The following is a 17,418-nucleotide window of genomic DNA, read 5'->3' on the forward strand; positions in this document are numbered from 1 at the left end:
TATTTTTATCAACGAATATTAGTTTTTATTAGTGTGTGTTGCTTATGTCAAATATTTCATGTACACATCAGTATAAAATGCTACTTTTTTGTAATTGTATATCTAGGCCATACAACGTTGAAGATACCGGTTCTCGTCCGATCACCGAAGTCAAGCAACGTCTGGCGTGGTTAGTACTTAGATGGGTGACCGCTTGGGAACACCTCGTGCTGTAGATTGAATTTTTTAGTTTTATGTTTATTTTAAAAAAATGTTTTTAAATTTTCCGTTTTTTTTAAAAATATATTATTTATTTTTTCTCAAATAAAAAAAGACGATGGTTGAAAGTTTTTTTCTTGAGTTATTTTTATCAACGAATATTAGTTTTTATTAGTGTGTGTTGCTTATGTCAAATATTTCATGTACACATCAGTATAAAATGCTACTTTTTTGTAATTGTATATCTACGGCCATACAACGTTGAAGATACCGGTTCTCGTCCGATCACCGAAGTCAAGCAACGTCTGGCGTGGTTAGTACTCAGATGGGTGACCGCTTGGGAACACCACGTGCTGTAGATTGAATTTTTTAATTTAATTTTTTGAGTTATTTTTATCAACGAATATTAGTTTTTATTAGTGTGTGTTGCTTATGTCAAATATTTCATGTACACATCAGTATAAAATGCTACTTTTTTGTAATTGTATAGCTACGGCCATACAACGTTGAAGATACCGGTTCTCGTCCGATCACCGAAGTCAAGCAACGTCTGGCGTGGTTAGTACTTAGATGGGTGACCGCTTGGGAACACCACGTGCTGTAGATTGAATTTTTTAATTTAATTTTTTGAGTTATTTTTATCAACGAATATTAGTTTTTATTAGTGTGTGTTGCTTATGTCAAATATTTCATGTACACATCAGTATAAAATGCTACTTTTTTGTAATTGTATATCTACGGCCATACAACGTTGAAGATACCGGTTCTCGTCCGATCACCGAAGTCAAGCAACGTCTGGCGTGGTTAGTATTCAGATGGGTGACCGCTTGGGAACACCACGTGCTGTAGATTGAATTTTTTAATTGAATTTTTTTTTAAAATTATGTTTTTTTTAATTTTCGGTTTTTTAAAAAAATATATTGTTTATTTTTTCTTAAATAAAAAAAGACGATGGTTGAAAGTTTTTTTCTTGAGTTATTTTTATCAACGAATATTAGTTTTTATTAGTGTGTGTTGCTTATGTCAAATATTTCATGTACACATCAGTATAAAATGCTACTTTTTTGTAATTGTATATCCACGGCCATACAACGTTGAAGATACCGGTTCTCGTCCGATCACCGAAGTCAAGCAACGTCTGGCGTGGTTAGTACTTAGATGGGGGACCGCTTGGGAACACCACGTTCTGTAGATTGAATTTTTTAATTAATTTTTTTTAAATTATGTTTTTTAATTTTACTTTAAAAAAAATATATATATTTTTTTCTCAAATAAAAAAAGACGATGGTTGAAAGTTTTTTTCTTGAGTTATTTTTATCAACGAATATTAGTTTTTATTAGTGTGTGTTGCTTATGTCAAATATTTCATGTACACATCAGTATAAAATGCTACTTTTTTGTAATTGTATAGCTACGGCCATACAACGTTGAAGATACCGGTTCTCGTCCGATCACCGAAGTCAAGCAACGTCTGGCGTGGTTAGTACTTAGATGGGTGACCGCTTGGGAACACCACGTGCTGTAGATTCAATTTTTTTAATTACATTTTTTTTAAAAATTATGTTTTTTAATTTTACTTTAAAAAAAATATATATTTTATTTTTTCTCAAATAAAAAAAGACGATGGTTGAAAGTTTTTTTCTTGAGTTATTTTTATCAACGAATATTAGTTTTTATTAGTGTGTGTTGCTTATGTCAGATATTTCATGTACACATCAGTATAAAATGCTACTTTTTTGTAATTGTATATCTACGGCCATACAACGTTGAAGATACCGGTTCTCGTCCGATCACCGAAGTCAAGCAACGTCTGGCGTGGTTAGTACTTAGATGGGTGACTGCTTGGGAACACCACGTGCTGTAGATTGAATTTTTTAATTAAATTTTTTTTTTAAATTATGTTTTTTAATTTTACTTTAAAAAAAAAATATGTTTTATTTTTTCTCAAATAAAAAAGACGATGGTTGAAAGTTTTTTTCTTGAGTTATTTTTATCAACGAATATTAGTTTTTATTAGTGTGTGTTGCTTATGTCAAATATTTCATGTACACATCAGTATAAAATGCTACTTTTTTGTAATTGTATATCTACGGCCATACAACGTTGAAGATACCGGTTCTCGTCCGATCACCGAAGTCAAGCAACGTCTGGCGTGGTTAGTACTTAGATGGGTGACTGCTTGGGAACACCACGTGCTGTAGATTGAATTTTTTAATTAAATTTTTTTTTTAAATTATGTTTTTTAATTTTACTTTAAAAAAAAATATATTTTATTTTTTCTCAAATAAAAAAGACGATGGTTGAAAGTTTTTTTCTTGAGTTATTTTTATCAACGAATATTAGTTTTTATTAGTGTGTGTTGCTTATGTCAAATATTTCATGTACACATCAGTATAAAATGCTACTTTTTTGTAATTGTATATCTACGGCCATACAACGTTGAAGATACCGGTTCTCGTCCGATCACCGAAGTCAAGCAACGTCTGGCGTGGTTAGTACTTAGATGGGTGACCGCTTGGGAACACCACGTGCTGTAGATTGAATTTTTTAATTTAATTTTTTTTTTAAATTATGTTTTTTTAATATTACTTTAAAAAAAATATATTGTTTATTTTTTCTCAAATAAAAAAAGACGATGGTTGAAAGTTTTTTCTTGAGTTATTTTTATCAACGAATATTAGTTTTTATTAGTGTGTGTTGCTTATGTCAAATATTTCATGTACACATCAGTATAAAATGCTACTTTTTTGTAATTGTATAGCTACGGCCATACAACGTTGAAGATACCGGTTCTCGTCCGATCACCGAAGTCAAGCAACGTCTGGCGTGGTTAGTACTTAGATGGGTGACCGCTTGGGAACACCACGTGCTGTAGATTGAATTTTTTAATTTAATTTTTTGAGTTATTTTTATCAACGAATATTAGTTTTTATTAGTGTGTGTTGCTTATGTCAAATATTTCATGTACACATCAGTATAAAATGCTACTTTTTTGTAATTGTATATCTACGGCCATACAACGTTGAAGATACCGGTTCTCGTCCGATCACCGAAGTCAAGCAACGTCTGGCGTGGTTAGTACTCAGATGGGTGACCGCTTGGGAACACCACGTGCTGTAGATTGAATTTTTTAATTGAATTTTTTTTTAAAATTATGTTTTTTTTAATTTTCGGTTTTTTAAAAAAATATATTGTTTATTTTTTCTTAAATAAAAAAAGACGATGGTTGAAAGTTTTTTTCTTGAGTTATTTTTATCAACGAATATTAGTTTTTATTAGTGTGTGTTGCTTATGTCAAATATTTCATGTACACATCAGTATAAAATGCTACTTTTTTGTAATTGTATATCTACGGCCATACAACGTTGAAGATACCGGTTCTCGTCCGATCACCGAAGTCAAGCAACGTCTGGCGTGGTTAGTACTTAGATGGGGGACCGCTTGGGAACACCACGTGCTGTAGATTGAATTTTTTAATTAATTTTTTTTTAAATTATGTTTTTTAATTTTACTTTAAAAAAAATATATATATTTTTTTCTCAAATAAAAAAAGACGATGGTTGAAAGTTTTTTTCTTGAGTTATTTTTATCAACGAATATTAGTTTTTATTAGTGTGTGTTGCTTATGTCAAATATTTCATGTACACATCAGTATAAAATGCTACTTTTTTGTAATTGTATAGCTACGGCCATACAACGTTGAAGATACCGGTTCTCGTCCGATCACCGAAGTCAAGCAACGTCTGGCGTGGTTAGTACTTAGATGGGTGACTGCTTGGGAACACCACGTGCTGTAGATTGAATTTTTTAATTAAATTTTTTTTTAAATTATGTTTTTTAATTTTACTTTTAAAAAAAAATATATTTTATTTTTTCTCAAATAAAAAAGACGATGGTTGAAAGTTTTTTTCTTGAGTTATTTTTATCAACGAATATTAGTTTTTATTAGTGTGTGTTGCTTATGTCAAATATTTCATGTACACATCAGTATAAAATGCTACTTTTTTGTAATTGTATATCTACGGCCATACAACGTTGAAGATACCGGTTCTCGTCCGATCACCGAAGTCAAGCAACGTCTGGCGTGGTTAGTACTTAGATGGGTGACTGCTTGGGAACACCACGTGCTGTAGATTGAATTTTTTAATTAAATTTTTTTTTTAAATTATGTTTTTTAATTTTACTTTAAAAAAAAAAATATATTTTATTTTTTCTCAAATAAAAAAGACGATGGTTGAAAGTTTTTTTCTTGAGTTATTTTTATCAACGAATATTAGTTTTTATTAGTGTGTGTTGCTTATGTCAAATATTTCATGTACACATCAGTATAAAATGCTACTTTTTTGTAATTGTATATCTACGGCCATACAACGTTGAAGATACCGGTTCTCGTCCGATCACCGAAGTCAAGCAACGTCTGGCGTGGTTAGTACTTAGATGGGTGACCGCTTGGGAACACAGCGTGCTGTAGATTGAATTTTTTTATTTTTTTTTTTTTTAAATTATGTTTTTTTACTTTTCCGTTTTTTTAAAAATATATTGTTTATTTTTTCTCAAATAAAAAAAGACGATGGTTGAAAGTTTTTTTCTTGAGTTATTTTTATCAACGAATATTAGTTTTTATTAGTGTGTGTTGCTTATGTCAAATATTTCATGTACACATCAGTATAAAATGCTACTTTTTTGTAATTGTATATCTACGGCCATACAACGTTGAAGATACCGGTTCTCGTCCGATCACCGAAGTCAAGCAACGTCTGGCGTGGTTAGTACTCAGATGGGTGACCGCTTGGGAACACAGCGTGCTGTAGATTGAATTTTTTAATTGAATTTTTTTTTAAAATTATGTTTTTTTTAATTTTCGGTTTTTTAAAAAAATATATTGTTTATTTTTTCTTAAATAAAAAAAGACGATGGTTGAAAGTTTTTTTCTTGAGTTATTTTTATCAACGAATATTAGTTTTTATTAGTGTGTGTTGCTTATGTCAAATATTTCATGTACACATCAGTATAAAATGCTACTTTTTTGTAATTGTATATCTACGGCCATACAACGTTGAAGATACCGGTTCTCGTCCGATCACCGAAGTCAAGCAACGTCTGGCGTGGTTAGTACTTAGATGGGGGACCGCTTGGGAACACCACGTGCTGTAGATTGAATTTTTTAATTAATTTTTTTTAAATTATGTTTTTTAATTTTACTTTAAAAAAAAAATATATATTTTTTTCTCAAATAAAAAAAGACGATGGTTGAAAGTTTTTTTTTGAGTTATTTTTATCAACGAATATTAGTTTTTATTAGTGTGTGTTGCTTATGTCAAATATTTCATGTACACATCAGTATAAAATGCTACTTTTTTGTAATTGTATATCTACGGCCATACAACGTTGAAGATACCGGTTCTCGTCCGATCACCGAAGTCAAGCAACGTCTGGCGTGGTTAGTACTTAGATGGGTGACCGCTTGGGAACACCACGTGCTGTAGATTGAATTTTTTAATTACATTTTTTTTTAAAATTATGTTATTTAATTTTACTTTAAAAAAAATATATATTTTATTTTTTCTCAAATAAAAAAAGACGATGGTTGAAAGTTTTTTTCTTGAGTTATTTTTATCAACGAATATTAGTTTTTATTAGTGTGTGTTGCTTATGTCAGATATTTCATGTACACATCAGTATAAAATGCTACTTTTTTGTAATTGTATATCTACGGCCATACAACGTTGAAGATACCGGTTCTCGTCCGATCACCGAAGTCAAGCAACGTCTGGCGTGGTTAGTACTTAGATGGGTGACCGCTTGGGAACACAGCGTGCTGTAGATTGAATTTTTTAATTTTTTTTTTTTTTTAAATTATGTTTTTTTAATTTTCCGTTTTTTTAAAAATATATTGTTTATTTTTTCTCAAATAAAAAAAGACGATGGTTGAAAGTTTTTTTCTTGAGTTATTTTTATCAACGAATATTAGTTTTTATTAGTGTGTGTTGCTTATGTCAAATATTTCATGTACACATCAGTATAAAATGCTACTTTTTTGTAATTGTATATCTACGGCCATACAACGTTGAAGATACCGGTTCTCGTCCGATCACCGAAGTCAAGCAACGTCTGGCGTGGTTAGTACTTAGATGGGTGACCGCTTGGGAACACCACGTGCTGTAGATTGAATTTTTTAATTACATTTTTTTTTAAAATTATGTTATTTAATTTTACTTTAAAAAAAATATATATTTTATTTTTTCTCAAATAAAAAAAGACGATGGTTGAAAGTTTTTTTCTTGAGTTATTTTTATCAACGAATATTAGTTTTTATTAGTGTGTGTTGCTTATGTCAGATATTTCATGTACACATCAGTATAAAATGCTACTTTTTTGTAATTGTATATCTACGGCCATACAACGTTGAAGATACCGGTTCTCGTCCGATCACCGAAGTCAAGCAACGTCTGGCGTGGTTAGTACTTAGATGGGTGACCGCTTGGGAACACAGCGTGCTGTAGATTGAATTTTTTAATTTTTTTTTTTTTTTAAATTATGTTTTTTTAATTTTCCGTTTTTTTAAAAATATATTGTTTATTTTTTCTCAAATAAAAAAAGACGATGGTTGAAAGTTTTTTTCTTGAGTTATTTTTATCAACGAATATTAGTTTTTATTAGTGTGTGTTGCTTATGTCAAATATTTCATGTACACATCAGTATAAAATGCTACTTTTTTGTAATTGTATATCTACGGCCATACAACGTTGAAGATACCGGTTCTCGTCCGATCACCGAAGTCAAGCAACGTCTGGCGTGGTTAGTACTTAGATGGGTGACCGCTTGGGAACACCTCGTGCTGTAGATTGAATTTTTTAATTGAATTTTTTTTTAAAATTATGTTTTTTTTAATTTTCGGTTTTTTAAAAAAATATATTGTTTATTTTTTCTTAAATAAAAAAAGACGATGGTTGAAAGTTTTTTTCTTGAGTTATTTTTATCAACGAATATTAGTTTTTATTAGTGTGTGTTGCTTATGTCAAATATTTCATGTACACATCAGTATAAAATGCTACTTTTTTGTAATTGTATATCTACGGCCATACAACGTTGAAGATACCGGTTCTCGTCCGATCACCGAAGTCAAGCAACGTCTGGCGTGGTTAGTACTTAGATGGGGGACCGCTTGGGAACACCACGTGCTGTAGATTGAATTTTTTAATTAATTTTTTTTAAATTATGTTTTTTAATTTTACTTTAAAAAAAATATATATATTTTTTTCTCAAATAAAAAAAGACGATGGTTGAAAGTTTTTTTTTGAGTTATTTTTATCAACGAATATTAGTTTTTATTAGTGTGTGTTGCTTATGTCAAATATTTCATGTACACATCAGTATAAAATGCTACTTTTTTGTAAATGTATAGCTACGGCCATACAACGTTGAAGATACCGGTTCTCGTCCGATCACCGAAGTCAAGCAACGTCTGGCGTGGTTAGTACTTAGATGGGTGACTGCTTGGGAACACCACGTGCTGTAGATTGAATTTTTTAATTACATTTTTTTTTTAAATTATGTTTTTTAATTTTACTTTAAAAAAAATATATATTTTATTTTTTCTCAAATAAAAAAAGACGATGGTTGAAAGTTTTTTTCTTGAGTTATTTTTATCAACGAATATTAGTTTTTATTAGTGTGTGTTGCTTATGTCAGATATTTCATGTACACATCAGTATAAAATGCTACTTTTTTGTAATTGTATATCTACGGCCATACAACGTTGAAGATACCGGTTCTCGTCCGATCACCGAAGTCAAGCAACGTCTGGCGTGGTTAGTACTTAGATGGGTGACCGCTTGGGAACACAGCGTGCTGTAGATTGGATTTTTTAATTTTTTTTTTTTTTAAATTATGTTTTTTTAATTTTCCGTTTTTTTAAAAATATATTGTTTATTTTTTCTCAAATAAAAAAAGACGATGGTTGAAAGTTTTTTTCTTGAGTTATTTTTATCAACGAATATTAGTTTTTATTAGTGTGTGTTGCTTATGTCAAATATTTCATGTACACATCAGTATAAAATGCTACTTTTTTGTAATTGTATATCTACGGCCATACAACGTTGAAGATACCGGTTCTCGTCCGATCACCGAAGTCAAGCAACGTCTGGCGTGGTTAGTACTTAGATGGGTGACCGCTTGGGAACACCACGTGCTGTAGATTGAATTTTTTAATTTAATTTTTTGAGTTATTTTTATCAACGAATATTAGTTTTTATTAGTGTGTGTTGCTTATGTCAAATATTTCATGTACACATCAGTATAAAATGCTACTTTTTTGTAATTGTATAGCTACGGCCATACAACGTTGAAGATACCGGTTCTCGTCCGATCACCGAAGTCAAGCAACGTCTGGCGTGGTTAGTACTTAGATGGGTGACTGCTTGGGAACACCACGTGCTGTAGATTGAATTTTTTAATTACATTTTTTTTTAAAATTATGTTTTTTAATTTTACTTTAAAAAAAATATATATTTTATTTTTTCTCAAATAAAAAAAGACGATGGTTGAAAGTTTTTTTCTTGAGTTATTTTTATCAACGAATATTAGTTTTTATTAGTGTGTGTTGCTTATGTCAGATATTTCATGTACACATCAGTATAAAATGCTACTTTTTTGTAATTGTATATCTACGGCCATACAACGTTGAAGATACCGGTTCTCGTCCGATCACCGAAGTCAAGCAACGTCTGGCGTGGTTAGTACTTAGATGGGTGACCGCTTGGGAACACAGCGTGCTGTAGATTGAATTTTTTAATTTTTTTTTTTTTTAAATTATTTTTTTTTTTTTTTTTTTTTTTTTTTTTTTTTTTAATTTTCCGTTTTTTTAAAAATATATTGTTTATTTTTTCTCAAATAAAAAAAGACGATGGTTGAAAGTTTTTTTCTTGAGTTATTTTTATCAACGAATATTAGTTTTTATTAGTGTGTGTTGCTTATGTCAAATATTTCATGTACACATCAGTATAAAATGCTACTTTTTTGTAATTGTATATCTACGGCCATACAACGTTGAAGATACCGGTTCTCGTCCGATCACCGAAGTCAAGCAACGTCTGGCGTGGTTAGTACTTAGATGGGTGACCGCTTGGGAACACCACGTGCTGTAGATTGAATTTTTTAATTTAATTTTTTGAGTTATTTTTATCAACGAATATTAGTTTTTATTAGTGTGTGTTGCTTATGTCAAATATTTCATGTACACATCAGTATAAAATGCTACTTTTTTGTAATTGTATATCTACGGCCATACAACGTTGAAGATACCGGTTCTCGTCCGATCACCGAAGTCAAGCAACGTCTGGCGTGGTTAGTACTTAGATGGGTGACCGCTTGGGAACACCTCGTGCTGTAGATTGAATTTTTTAATTGAATTTTTTTTTAAAATTATGTTTTTTTTAATTTTCGGTTTTTTAAAAAAATATATTGTTTATTTTTTCTTAAATAAAAAAAGACGATGGTTGAAAGTTTTTTTCTTGAGTTATTTTTATCAACGAATATTAGTTTTTATTAGTGTGTGTTGCTTATGTCAAATATTTCATGTACACATCAGTATAAAATGCTACTTTTTTGTAATTGTATATCTACGGCCATACAACGTTGAAGATACCGGTTCTCGTCCGATCACCGAAGTCAAGCAACGTCTGGCGTGGTTAGTACTTAGATGGGGGACCGCTTGGGAACACCACGTGCTGTAGATTGAATTTTTTAATTAATTTTTTTTAAATTATGTTTTTTAATTTTACTTTAAAAAAAATATATATATTTTTTTCTCAAATAAAAAAAGACGATGGTTGAAAGTTTTTTTTTTGAGTTATTTTTATCAACGAATATTAGTTTTTATTAGTGTGTGTTGCTTATGTCAAATATTTCATGTACACATCAGTATAAAATGCTACTTTTTTGTAATTGTATAGCTACGGCCATACAACGTTGAAGATACCGGTTCTCGTCCGATCACCGAAGTCAAGCAACGTCTGGCGTGGTTAGTACTTAGATGGGTGACCGCTTGGGAACACCACTTGCTGTAGATTGAATTTTTTAATTACATTTTTTTTTAAAATTATGTTTTTTAATTTTACTTTAAAAAAAATATATATTTTATTTTTTCTCAAATAAAAAAAGACGATGGTTGAAAGTTTTTTTCTTGAGTTATTTTTATCAACGAATATTAGTTTTTATTAGTGTGTGTTGCTTATGTCAGATATTTCATGTACACATCAGTATAAAATGCTACTTTTTTGTAATTGTATATCTACGGCCATACAACGTTGAAGATACCGGTTCTCGTCCGATCACCGAAGTCAAGCAACGTCTGGCGTGGTTAGTACTTAGATGGGTGACCGCTTGGGAACACCACGTGCTGTAGATTGAATTTTTTAATTAAATTTTTTTTTTAAATTATGTTTTTTAATTTTACTTTAAAAAAAAATATATTTTATTTTTTCTCAAATAAAAAAAGACGATGGTTGAAAGTTTTTTTCTTGAGTTATTTTTATCAACGAATATTAGTTTTTATTAGTGTGTGTTGCTTATGTCAAATATTTCATGTACACATCAGTATAAAATGCTACTTTTTTGTAATTGTATATCTACGGCCATACAACGTTGAAGATACCGGTTCTCGTCCGATCACCGAAGTCAAGCAACGTCTGGCGTGGTTAGTACTTAGATGGGTGACCGCTTGGGAACACAGCGTGCTGTAGATTGAATTTTTTAATTTTTTTTTTTTTTAAATTATGTTTTTTTAATTTTCCGTTTTTTTAAAAATATATTGTTTATTTTTTCTCAAATAAAAAAAGACGATGGTTGAAAGTTTTTTTCTTGAGTTATTTTTATCAACGAATATTAGTTTTTATTAGTGTGTGTTGCTTATGTCAAATATTTCATGTACACATCAGTATAAAATGCTACTTTTTTGTAATTGTATATCTACGGCCATACAACGTTGAAGATACCGGTTCTCGTCCGATCACCGAAGTCAAGCAACGTCTGGCGTGGTTAGTACTTAGATGGGTGACCGCTTGGGAACACCACGTGCTGTAGATTGAATTTTTTAATTTAATTTTTTGAGTTATTTTTATCAACGAATATTAGTTTTTATTAGTGTGTGTTGCTTATGTCAAATATTTCATGTACACATCAGTATAAAATGCTACTTTTTTGTAATTGTATAGCTACGGCCATACAACGTTGAAGATACCGGTTCTCGTCCGATCACCGAAGTCAAGCAACGTCTGGCGTGGTTAGTACTTAGATGGGTGACCGCTTGGGAACACCTCGTGCTGTAGATTGAATTTTTTAGTTTTATGTTTATTTTAAAAATATGTTTTTAAATTTTCCGTTTTTTTTAAAAATATATTATTTATTTTTTCTCAAATAAAAAAAGACGATGGTTGAAAGTTTTTTTCTTGAGTTATTTTTATCAACGAATATTAGTTTTTATTAGTGTGTGTTGCTTATGTCAAATATTTCATGTACACATCAGTATAAAATGCTACTTTTTTGTAATTGTATATCTACGGCCATACAACGTTGAAGATACCGGTTCTCGTCCGATCACCGAAGTCAAGCAACGTCTGGCGTGGTTAGTACTTAGATGGGTGACCGCTTGGGAACACCACGTGCTGTAGATTGAATTTTTTAATTGAATTTTTTTTTTAAATTATGTTTTTTTAATTTTCGGTTTTTTAAAAAAATATATTGTTTATTTTTTCTTAAATAAAAAAAGACGATGGTTGAAAGTTTTTTTCTTGAGTTATTTTTATCAACGAATATTAGTTTTTATTAGTGTGTGTTGCTTATGTCAGATATTTCATGTACACATCAGTATAAAATGCTACTTTTTTGTAATTGTATATCTACGGCCATACAACGTTGAAGATACCGGTTCTCGTCCGATCACCGAAGTCAAGCAACGTCTGGCGTGGTTAGTACTTAGATGGGTGACCGCTTGGGAACACAGCGTGCTGTAGATTGAATTTTTTAATTAATTTTTTTTTAAATTATGTTTTTTAATTTTACTTTAAAAAAAATATATATATTTTTTTCTCAAATAAAAAAAGACGATGGTTGAAAGTTTTTTTCTTGAGTTATTTTTATCAACGAATATTAGTTTTTATTAGTGTGTGTTGCTTATGTCAAATATTTCATGTACACATCAGTATAAAATGCTACTTTTTTGTAATTGTATAGCTACGGCCATACAACATTGAAGATACCGGTTCTCGTCCGATCACCGAAGTCAAGCAACGTCTGGCGTGGTTAGTACTTAGATGGGTGACCGCTTGGGAACACCACGTGATGTAGATTGAATTTTTTAATTACATTTTTTTTTAAAATTATGTTTTTTAATTTTACTTTAAAAAAAATATATATTTTATTTTTTCTCAAATAAAAAAAGACGATGGTTGAAAGTTTTTTTCTTGAGTTATTTTTATCAACGAATATTAGTTTTTATTAGTGTGTGTTGCTTATGTCAGATATTTCATGTACACATCAGTATAAAATGCTACTTTTTTGTAATTGTATATCTACGGCCATACAACGTTGAAGATACCGGTTCTCGTCCGATCACCGAAGTCAAGCAACGTCTGGCGTGGTTAGTACTTAGATGGGTGACCGCTTGGGAACACCACGTGCTGTAGATTGAATTTTTTAATTAAATTTTTTTTTTAAATTATGTTTTTTAATTTTACTTTAAAAAAAATATATTTTATTTTTTCTCAAATAAAAAAAGACGATGGTTGAAAGTTTTTTTCTTGAGTTATTTTTATCAACGAATATTAGTTTTTATTAGTGTGTGTTGCTTATGTCAGATATTTCATGTACACATCAGTATAAAATGCTACTTTTTTGTAATTGTATATCTACGGCCATACAACGTTGAAGATACCGGTTCTCGTCCGATCACCGAAGTCAAGCAACGTCTGGCGTGGTTAGTACTTAGATGGGTGACCGCTTGGGAACACCACGTGCTGTAGATTGATTTTTTTAATTTAATTCTTTTTTAAAATTATGTTTTTTTAATTTTCCGTTTTTAAAAAAATATATTGTTTATTTTTTCTCAAATAAAAAAGACGATGGTTGAAAGTTTTTTCTTGAGTTATTTTTATCAACGAATATTAGTTTTTATTAGTGTGTGTTGCTTATGTCAAATATTTCATGTACACATCAGTATAAAATGCTACTTTTTTGTAATTGTATATCTACGGCCATACAACGTTGAAGATACCGGTTCTCGTCCGATCACCGAAGTCAAGCAACGTCTGGCGTGGTTAGTACTTAGATGGGTGACCGCTTGGGAACACAGCGTGCTGTAGATTGAATTTTTTAAATTTTTTTTTTTTTTTAAATTATGTTTTTTTAATTTTCCGTTTTTTTAAAAATATATTGTTTATTTTTTCTCAAATAAAAAAAGACGATGGTTGAAAGTTTTTTTCTTGAGTTATTTTTATCAACGAATATTAGTTTTTATTAGTGTGTGTTGCTTATGTCAAATATTTCATGTACACATCAGTATAAAATGCTACTTTTTTGTAATTGTATATCTACGGCCATACAACGTTGAAGATACCGGTTCTCGTCCGATCACCGAAGTCAAGCAACGTCTGGCGTGGTTAGTACTTAGATGGGTGACCGCTTGGGAACACCACGTGCTGTAGATTGAATTTTTTAATTTAATTTTTTTTAAAATTATGTTTTTTAATTTTACTTTAAAAAAAATGTATATTTTATTTTTTCTCAAATAAAAAAAGACGATGGTTGAAAGTTTTTTTCTTGAGTTATTTTTATCAACGAATATTAGTTTTTATTAGTGTGTGTTGCTTATGTCAAATATTTCATGTACACATCAGTATAAAATGCTAATTTTTTTGTAATTGTATATCTACGGCCATACAACGTTGAAGATACCGGTTCTCGTCCGATCACCGAAGTCAAGCAACGTCTGGCGTGGTTAGTACTTAGATGGGTGACCGCTTGGGAACACAGCGTGCTGTAGATTGAATTTTTTAATTTTTTTTTTTTTTTTAAATTATGTTTTTTTAATTTTCCGTTTTTTTAAAAATATATTGTTTATTTTTTCTCAAATAAAAAAAGACGATGGTTGAAAGTTTTTTTCTTGAGTTATTTTTATCAACGAATATTAGTTTTTATTAGTGTGTGTTGCTTATGTCAAATATTTCATGTACACATCAGTATAAAATGCTACTTTTTTGTAATTGTATATCTACGGCCATACAACGTTGAAGATACCGGTTCTCGTCCGATCACCGAAGTCAAGCAACGTCTGGCGTGGTTAGTACTTAGATGGGTGACCGCTTGGGAACACCACGTGCTGTAGATTGAAATTTTTAATTTAATTTTTTTTAAATTATGTTTTTTAATTTTACTTTAAAAAAATTATATATTTTATTTTTTCTCAAATAAAAAAAGACGATGGTTGAAAGTTTTTTTCTTGAGTTATTTTTATCAACGAATATTAGTTTTTATTAGTGTGTGTTGCTTATGTCAAATATTTCATGTACACATCAGTATAAAATGCTACTTGTTTGTAATTGTATATCTACGGCCATACAACGTTGAAGATACCGGTTCTCGTCCGATCACCGAAGTCAAGCAACGTCAGGCGTGGTTAGTACTTAGATGGGTGACCGCTTGGGAACACCACGCGCTGTAGATTGAATTTTTTAGTTCTATTCTATTTTTAATTATTTCAAAAAATGTACTCTTTTTAAAAATCGTATTTTTTAATTTTTCTAAAATAAAAACAGACGATGGTTGAAAGGTTTTTTTCCTGAGTTATTTTTATCAACGAATATTAGTTTTTATTAGTGTGTGTTGCTTATGTCAAATATTTCATGTACACATCAGTATAAAATGCTACCTTTTTGTAATTGTATATCTACGGCCATACAACGTTGAAGATACCGGTTCTCGTCCGATCACCGAAGTCAAGCAACGTCTGGCGTGGTTAGTACTTAGATGGGTGACCGCTTGGGAACACCACGTGCTGTAGATTGAATTTTTTAATTTAATTTTTTTTTTAAATTATGTTTTTTTAATTTTCCGTTTTTTTAAAAATATATTGTTTATTTTTTCTCAAATAAAAAAAGACGATGGTTGAAAGTTTTTTTCTTGAGTTATTTTTATCAACGAATATTAGTTTTTATTAGTGTGTGTTGCTTATGTCAAATATTTCATGTACACATCAGTATAAAATGCTACTTATATTGTAATTGTATATCTACGGCCATACAACGTTGAAGATACCGGTTCTCGTCCGATCACCGAAGTCAAGCAACGTCTGGCGTGGTTAGTACTTAGATGGGTGACCGCTTGGGAACACCACGTGCTGTAGATTGAATTTTTTAATTAAATTTTTTTTAAATTATATTTTTTAATTTTACTTTAAAAAAAATATATATTTTATTTTTTCTCAAATAAAAAAAGACGATGGTTGAAAGTTTTTTTCTTGAGTTATTTTTATCAACGAATATTAGTTTTTATTAGTGTGTGTTGCTTATGTCAAATATTTCATGTACACATCAGTATAAAATGCTACTTTTTTGTAATTGTATATCTACGGCCATACAACGTTGAAGATACCGGTTCTCGTCCGATCACCGAAGTCAAGCAACGTCTGGCGTGGTTAGTACTTAGATGGGTGACCGCTTGGGAACACCACGTGCTGTAGATTGAATTTTTTAATTTAATTTTTTTTTAAATTATGTTTTTTTAATTTTCCATTTTTTTAAAAATATATTGTTTATTTTTTCTCAAATAAAAAAAGACGATGGTTGAAAGTTTTTTTCTTGAGTTATTTTTATCAACGAATATTAGTTTTTATTAGTGTGTGTTGCTTATGTCAAATATTTCATGTACACATCAGTATAAAATGCTACTTTTTTGTAATTGTATATCTACGGCCATACAACGTTGAAGATACCGGTTCTCGTCCGATCACCGAAGTCAAGCAACGTCTGGCGTGGTTAGTACTTAGATGGGTGACCGCTTGGGAACACCACGTGCTGTAGATTGAATTTTTAAATTAAATTTTTTTAAAATTATATTTTTTAATTTTACTTTAAAAAAAATATATATTTTATTTTTTCTCAAATAAAAAAAGACGATGGTTGAAAGTTTTTTTCTTGAGTTATTTTTATCAACGAATATTAGTTTTTATTAGTGTGTGTTGCTTATGTCAAATATTTCATGTACACATCAGTATAAAATGCTACTTTTTTGTAATTGTATATCTACGGCCATACAACGTTGAAGATACCGGTTCTCGTCCGATCACCGAAGTCAAGCAACGTCTGGCGTGGTTAGTACTTAGATGGGTGACCGCTTGGGAACACCACGTGCTGTAGATTGAATTTTTTAATTTAATTTTTTTTTAAATTATGTTTTTTTAATTTTCCATTTTTTTAAAAATATATTGTTTATTTTTTCTCAAATAAAAAAAGACGATGGTTGAAAGTTTTTTTCTTGAGTTATTTTTATCAACGAATATTAGTTTTTATTAGTGTGTGTTGCTTATGTCAAATATTTCATGTACACATCAGTATAAAATGCTACTTTTTTGTAATTGTATATCTACGGCCATACAACGTTGAAGATACCGGTTCTCGTCCGATCACCGAAGTCAAGCAACGTCTGGCGTGGTTAGTACTTAGATGGGTGACCGCTTGGGAACACCACGTGCTGTAGATTGAATTTTTTAATTAAATTTTTTTAAAATTATGTTTTTTAATTTTACTTTTAAAAAATATATATATTTTATTTTTTCTAAAATAAAAAAGACGATGGTTGAAAGTTTTTTTCTTGAGTTATTTTTATCAACGAATATTAGTTTTTATTAGTGTGTGTTGCTTATGTCAAATATTTCATGTACACATCAGTATAAAATGCTACTTTTTTGTAATTGTATATCTACGGCCATACAACGTTGAAGATACCGGTTCTCGTCCGATAACCGAAGTCAAGCAACGTCTGGCATGGTTAGTACTAAGATGGGTGACCGCTTGGAAACACCACGTGCTGTAGATTGAATTTTTTAATTCAATTTTTTTTTTAAAATTATGTTTTTTTAATTTTCCGTTTTTTTAAAAATATATTGTTTATTTTTTCTCAAATAACAAAAGACGATGGTTGAAAGTTTTTTTCTTGAGTTATTTTTAT

At 30.3% G+C, this 17,418-nt stretch overlaps 51 non-coding genes and 2 pseudogenes across 51 annotated transcripts; all 53 read left to right on the plus strand.

Annotated features, from left to right (window-relative positions):
• Positions 1–100: 100 nt before the first annotated feature.
• LOC131945280 (uncharacterized) lies at positions 101–218 on the plus strand (annotated as a pseudogene).
• A 223-nt stretch (positions 219–441) lies between these two features.
• LOC131945535 (5S ribosomal RNA) lies at positions 442–560 on the plus strand. The gene has a single exon (XR_009387375.1). It is a non-coding gene; the product is annotated as a 5S ribosomal RNA (ribosomal RNA).
• Positions 561–686: 126 nt separating this feature from the next.
• Positions 687–805, plus strand: LOC131945632 (5S ribosomal RNA). Its single transcript, XR_009387470.1, has one exon. It is a non-coding gene; the product is annotated as a 5S ribosomal RNA (ribosomal RNA).
• A 126-nt stretch (positions 806–931) lies between these two features.
• LOC131945696 (5S ribosomal RNA) lies at positions 932–1,050 on the plus strand. Its single transcript, XR_009387532.1, has one exon. It is a non-coding gene; the product is annotated as a 5S ribosomal RNA (ribosomal RNA).
• Positions 1,051–1,274: 224 nt separating this feature from the next.
• Positions 1,275–1,393, plus strand: LOC131945801 (5S ribosomal RNA). The gene has a single exon (XR_009387630.1). It is a non-coding gene; the product is annotated as a 5S ribosomal RNA (ribosomal RNA).
• A 214-nt stretch (positions 1,394–1,607) lies between these two features.
• LOC131945633 (5S ribosomal RNA) lies at positions 1,608–1,726 on the plus strand. The gene has a single exon (XR_009387471.1). It is a non-coding gene; the product is annotated as a 5S ribosomal RNA (ribosomal RNA).
• A 220-nt stretch (positions 1,727–1,946) lies between these two features.
• Positions 1,947–2,065, plus strand: LOC131945576 (5S ribosomal RNA). Its single transcript, XR_009387415.1, has one exon. It is a non-coding gene; the product is annotated as a 5S ribosomal RNA (ribosomal RNA).
• Positions 2,066–2,283: 218 nt separating this feature from the next.
• On the plus strand, positions 2,284–2,402 carry LOC131945578 (5S ribosomal RNA). Its single transcript, XR_009387417.1, has one exon. It is a non-coding gene; the product is annotated as a 5S ribosomal RNA (ribosomal RNA).
• Positions 2,403–2,619: 217 nt separating this feature from the next.
• On the plus strand, positions 2,620–2,738 carry LOC131945431 (5S ribosomal RNA). Its single transcript, XR_009387274.1, has one exon. It is a non-coding gene; the product is annotated as a 5S ribosomal RNA (ribosomal RNA).
• A 219-nt stretch (positions 2,739–2,957) lies between these two features.
• Positions 2,958–3,076, plus strand: LOC131945635 (5S ribosomal RNA). Its single transcript, XR_009387473.1, has one exon. It is a non-coding gene; the product is annotated as a 5S ribosomal RNA (ribosomal RNA).
• A 126-nt stretch (positions 3,077–3,202) lies between these two features.
• LOC131945536 (5S ribosomal RNA) lies at positions 3,203–3,321 on the plus strand. Its single transcript, XR_009387376.1, has one exon. It is a non-coding gene; the product is annotated as a 5S ribosomal RNA (ribosomal RNA).
• A 224-nt stretch (positions 3,322–3,545) lies between these two features.
• Positions 3,546–3,664, plus strand: LOC131945539 (5S ribosomal RNA). The gene has a single exon (XR_009387379.1). It is a non-coding gene; the product is annotated as a 5S ribosomal RNA (ribosomal RNA).
• A 215-nt stretch (positions 3,665–3,879) lies between these two features.
• On the plus strand, positions 3,880–3,998 carry LOC131945741 (5S ribosomal RNA). The gene has a single exon (XR_009387574.1). It is a non-coding gene; the product is annotated as a 5S ribosomal RNA (ribosomal RNA).
• Positions 3,999–4,215: 217 nt separating this feature from the next.
• On the plus strand, positions 4,216–4,334 carry LOC131945579 (5S ribosomal RNA). The gene has a single exon (XR_009387418.1). It is a non-coding gene; the product is annotated as a 5S ribosomal RNA (ribosomal RNA).
• Positions 4,335–4,553: 219 nt separating this feature from the next.
• Positions 4,554–4,672, plus strand: LOC131945750 (5S ribosomal RNA). Its single transcript, XR_009387582.1, has one exon. It is a non-coding gene; the product is annotated as a 5S ribosomal RNA (ribosomal RNA).
• Positions 4,673–4,893: 221 nt separating this feature from the next.
• On the plus strand, positions 4,894–5,012 carry LOC131945782 (5S ribosomal RNA). The gene has a single exon (XR_009387612.1). It is a non-coding gene; the product is annotated as a 5S ribosomal RNA (ribosomal RNA).
• A 224-nt stretch (positions 5,013–5,236) lies between these two features.
• Positions 5,237–5,355, plus strand: LOC131945540 (5S ribosomal RNA). The gene has a single exon (XR_009387380.1). It is a non-coding gene; the product is annotated as a 5S ribosomal RNA (ribosomal RNA).
• A 213-nt stretch (positions 5,356–5,568) lies between these two features.
• On the plus strand, positions 5,569–5,687 carry LOC131945432 (5S ribosomal RNA). The gene has a single exon (XR_009387275.1). It is a non-coding gene; the product is annotated as a 5S ribosomal RNA (ribosomal RNA).
• Positions 5,688–5,906: 219 nt separating this feature from the next.
• Positions 5,907–6,025, plus strand: LOC131945752 (5S ribosomal RNA). Its single transcript, XR_009387584.1, has one exon. It is a non-coding gene; the product is annotated as a 5S ribosomal RNA (ribosomal RNA).
• A 222-nt stretch (positions 6,026–6,247) lies between these two features.
• Positions 6,248–6,366, plus strand: LOC131945433 (5S ribosomal RNA). The gene has a single exon (XR_009387276.1). It is a non-coding gene; the product is annotated as a 5S ribosomal RNA (ribosomal RNA).
• A 219-nt stretch (positions 6,367–6,585) lies between these two features.
• LOC131945753 (5S ribosomal RNA) lies at positions 6,586–6,704 on the plus strand. The gene has a single exon (XR_009387585.1). It is a non-coding gene; the product is annotated as a 5S ribosomal RNA (ribosomal RNA).
• A 222-nt stretch (positions 6,705–6,926) lies between these two features.
• On the plus strand, positions 6,927–7,045 carry LOC131945489 (5S ribosomal RNA). The gene has a single exon (XR_009387330.1). It is a non-coding gene; the product is annotated as a 5S ribosomal RNA (ribosomal RNA).
• Positions 7,046–7,269: 224 nt separating this feature from the next.
• On the plus strand, positions 7,270–7,388 carry LOC131945541 (5S ribosomal RNA). The gene has a single exon (XR_009387381.1). It is a non-coding gene; the product is annotated as a 5S ribosomal RNA (ribosomal RNA).
• A 213-nt stretch (positions 7,389–7,601) lies between these two features.
• On the plus strand, positions 7,602–7,720 carry LOC131945742 (5S ribosomal RNA). The gene has a single exon (XR_009387575.1). It is a non-coding gene; the product is annotated as a 5S ribosomal RNA (ribosomal RNA).
• Positions 7,721–7,939: 219 nt separating this feature from the next.
• On the plus strand, positions 7,940–8,058 carry LOC131945754 (5S ribosomal RNA). The gene has a single exon (XR_009387586.1). It is a non-coding gene; the product is annotated as a 5S ribosomal RNA (ribosomal RNA).
• Positions 8,059–8,279: 221 nt separating this feature from the next.
• On the plus strand, positions 8,280–8,398 carry LOC131945434 (5S ribosomal RNA). Its single transcript, XR_009387277.1, has one exon. It is a non-coding gene; the product is annotated as a 5S ribosomal RNA (ribosomal RNA).
• A 126-nt stretch (positions 8,399–8,524) lies between these two features.
• On the plus strand, positions 8,525–8,643 carry LOC131945743 (5S ribosomal RNA). The gene has a single exon (XR_009387576.1). It is a non-coding gene; the product is annotated as a 5S ribosomal RNA (ribosomal RNA).
• A 219-nt stretch (positions 8,644–8,862) lies between these two features.
• On the plus strand, positions 8,863–8,981 carry LOC131945755 (5S ribosomal RNA). The gene has a single exon (XR_009387587.1). It is a non-coding gene; the product is annotated as a 5S ribosomal RNA (ribosomal RNA).
• Positions 8,982–9,228: 247 nt separating this feature from the next.
• LOC131945436 (5S ribosomal RNA) lies at positions 9,229–9,347 on the plus strand. Its single transcript, XR_009387278.1, has one exon. It is a non-coding gene; the product is annotated as a 5S ribosomal RNA (ribosomal RNA).
• A 126-nt stretch (positions 9,348–9,473) lies between these two features.
• LOC131945490 (5S ribosomal RNA) lies at positions 9,474–9,592 on the plus strand. The gene has a single exon (XR_009387331.1). It is a non-coding gene; the product is annotated as a 5S ribosomal RNA (ribosomal RNA).
• Positions 9,593–9,816: 224 nt separating this feature from the next.
• Positions 9,817–9,935, plus strand: LOC131945542 (5S ribosomal RNA). Its single transcript, XR_009387382.1, has one exon. It is a non-coding gene; the product is annotated as a 5S ribosomal RNA (ribosomal RNA).
• Positions 9,936–10,149: 214 nt separating this feature from the next.
• Positions 10,150–10,268, plus strand: LOC131945800 (5S ribosomal RNA). Its single transcript, XR_009387629.1, has one exon. It is a non-coding gene; the product is annotated as a 5S ribosomal RNA (ribosomal RNA).
• Positions 10,269–10,487: 219 nt separating this feature from the next.
• Positions 10,488–10,606, plus strand: LOC131945437 (5S ribosomal RNA). The gene has a single exon (XR_009387279.1). It is a non-coding gene; the product is annotated as a 5S ribosomal RNA (ribosomal RNA).
• Positions 10,607–10,824: 218 nt separating this feature from the next.
• Positions 10,825–10,943, plus strand: LOC131945756 (5S ribosomal RNA). Its single transcript, XR_009387588.1, has one exon. It is a non-coding gene; the product is annotated as a 5S ribosomal RNA (ribosomal RNA).
• Positions 10,944–11,164: 221 nt separating this feature from the next.
• LOC131945438 (5S ribosomal RNA) lies at positions 11,165–11,283 on the plus strand. The gene has a single exon (XR_009387280.1). It is a non-coding gene; the product is annotated as a 5S ribosomal RNA (ribosomal RNA).
• Positions 11,284–11,409: 126 nt separating this feature from the next.
• On the plus strand, positions 11,410–11,528 carry LOC131945650 (5S ribosomal RNA). Its single transcript, XR_009387488.1, has one exon. It is a non-coding gene; the product is annotated as a 5S ribosomal RNA (ribosomal RNA).
• A 223-nt stretch (positions 11,529–11,751) lies between these two features.
• LOC131945439 (5S ribosomal RNA) lies at positions 11,752–11,870 on the plus strand. Its single transcript, XR_009387281.1, has one exon. It is a non-coding gene; the product is annotated as a 5S ribosomal RNA (ribosomal RNA).
• Positions 11,871–12,093: 223 nt separating this feature from the next.
• On the plus strand, positions 12,094–12,212 carry LOC131945757 (5S ribosomal RNA). Its single transcript, XR_009387589.1, has one exon. It is a non-coding gene; the product is annotated as a 5S ribosomal RNA (ribosomal RNA).
• A 215-nt stretch (positions 12,213–12,427) lies between these two features.
• LOC131945271 (5S ribosomal RNA) lies at positions 12,428–12,546 on the plus strand. Its single transcript, XR_009387130.1, has one exon. It is a non-coding gene; the product is annotated as a 5S ribosomal RNA (ribosomal RNA).
• Positions 12,547–12,765: 219 nt separating this feature from the next.
• LOC131945440 (5S ribosomal RNA) lies at positions 12,766–12,884 on the plus strand. Its single transcript, XR_009387282.1, has one exon. It is a non-coding gene; the product is annotated as a 5S ribosomal RNA (ribosomal RNA).
• Positions 12,885–13,101: 217 nt separating this feature from the next.
• LOC131945442 (5S ribosomal RNA) lies at positions 13,102–13,220 on the plus strand. Its single transcript, XR_009387284.1, has one exon. It is a non-coding gene; the product is annotated as a 5S ribosomal RNA (ribosomal RNA).
• A 220-nt stretch (positions 13,221–13,440) lies between these two features.
• On the plus strand, positions 13,441–13,559 carry LOC131945758 (5S ribosomal RNA). The gene has a single exon (XR_009387590.1). It is a non-coding gene; the product is annotated as a 5S ribosomal RNA (ribosomal RNA).
• A 223-nt stretch (positions 13,560–13,782) lies between these two features.
• On the plus strand, positions 13,783–13,901 carry LOC131945443 (5S ribosomal RNA). The gene has a single exon (XR_009387285.1). It is a non-coding gene; the product is annotated as a 5S ribosomal RNA (ribosomal RNA).
• Positions 13,902–14,120: 219 nt separating this feature from the next.
• LOC131945759 (5S ribosomal RNA) lies at positions 14,121–14,239 on the plus strand. Its single transcript, XR_009387591.1, has one exon. It is a non-coding gene; the product is annotated as a 5S ribosomal RNA (ribosomal RNA).
• Positions 14,240–14,462: 223 nt separating this feature from the next.
• On the plus strand, positions 14,463–14,581 carry LOC131945444 (5S ribosomal RNA). The gene has a single exon (XR_009387286.1). It is a non-coding gene; the product is annotated as a 5S ribosomal RNA (ribosomal RNA).
• A 217-nt stretch (positions 14,582–14,798) lies between these two features.
• LOC131945730 (5S ribosomal RNA) lies at positions 14,799–14,917 on the plus strand. The gene has a single exon (XR_009387564.1). It is a non-coding gene; the product is annotated as a 5S ribosomal RNA (ribosomal RNA).
• Positions 14,918–15,137: 220 nt separating this feature from the next.
• On the plus strand, positions 15,138–15,256 carry LOC131945445 (5S ribosomal RNA). The gene has a single exon (XR_009387287.1). It is a non-coding gene; the product is annotated as a 5S ribosomal RNA (ribosomal RNA).
• A 223-nt stretch (positions 15,257–15,479) lies between these two features.
• LOC131945446 (5S ribosomal RNA) lies at positions 15,480–15,598 on the plus strand. The gene has a single exon (XR_009387288.1). It is a non-coding gene; the product is annotated as a 5S ribosomal RNA (ribosomal RNA).
• A 217-nt stretch (positions 15,599–15,815) lies between these two features.
• LOC131945447 (5S ribosomal RNA) lies at positions 15,816–15,934 on the plus strand. Its single transcript, XR_009387289.1, has one exon. It is a non-coding gene; the product is annotated as a 5S ribosomal RNA (ribosomal RNA).
• Positions 15,935–16,155: 221 nt separating this feature from the next.
• LOC131945448 (5S ribosomal RNA) lies at positions 16,156–16,274 on the plus strand. Its single transcript, XR_009387290.1, has one exon. It is a non-coding gene; the product is annotated as a 5S ribosomal RNA (ribosomal RNA).
• Positions 16,275–16,491: 217 nt separating this feature from the next.
• LOC131945449 (5S ribosomal RNA) lies at positions 16,492–16,610 on the plus strand. Its single transcript, XR_009387291.1, has one exon. It is a non-coding gene; the product is annotated as a 5S ribosomal RNA (ribosomal RNA).
• A 221-nt stretch (positions 16,611–16,831) lies between these two features.
• LOC131945450 (5S ribosomal RNA) lies at positions 16,832–16,950 on the plus strand. Its single transcript, XR_009387292.1, has one exon. It is a non-coding gene; the product is annotated as a 5S ribosomal RNA (ribosomal RNA).
• A 217-nt stretch (positions 16,951–17,167) lies between these two features.
• LOC131945274 (uncharacterized) lies at positions 17,168–17,286 on the plus strand (annotated as a pseudogene).
• The last annotated feature ends 132 nt before the right edge of the window (positions 17,287–17,418 follow it).

This window comes from Physella acuta, unplaced genomic scaffold (genome assembly GCF_028476545.2).
Source record: "Physella acuta isolate Inbredline_101_S28 unplaced genomic scaffold, ASM2847654v3 ptg000533l, whole genome shotgun sequence".
Classification (NCBI taxonomy): domain Eukaryota; kingdom Metazoa; phylum Mollusca; class Gastropoda; family Physidae; genus Physella; species Physella acuta.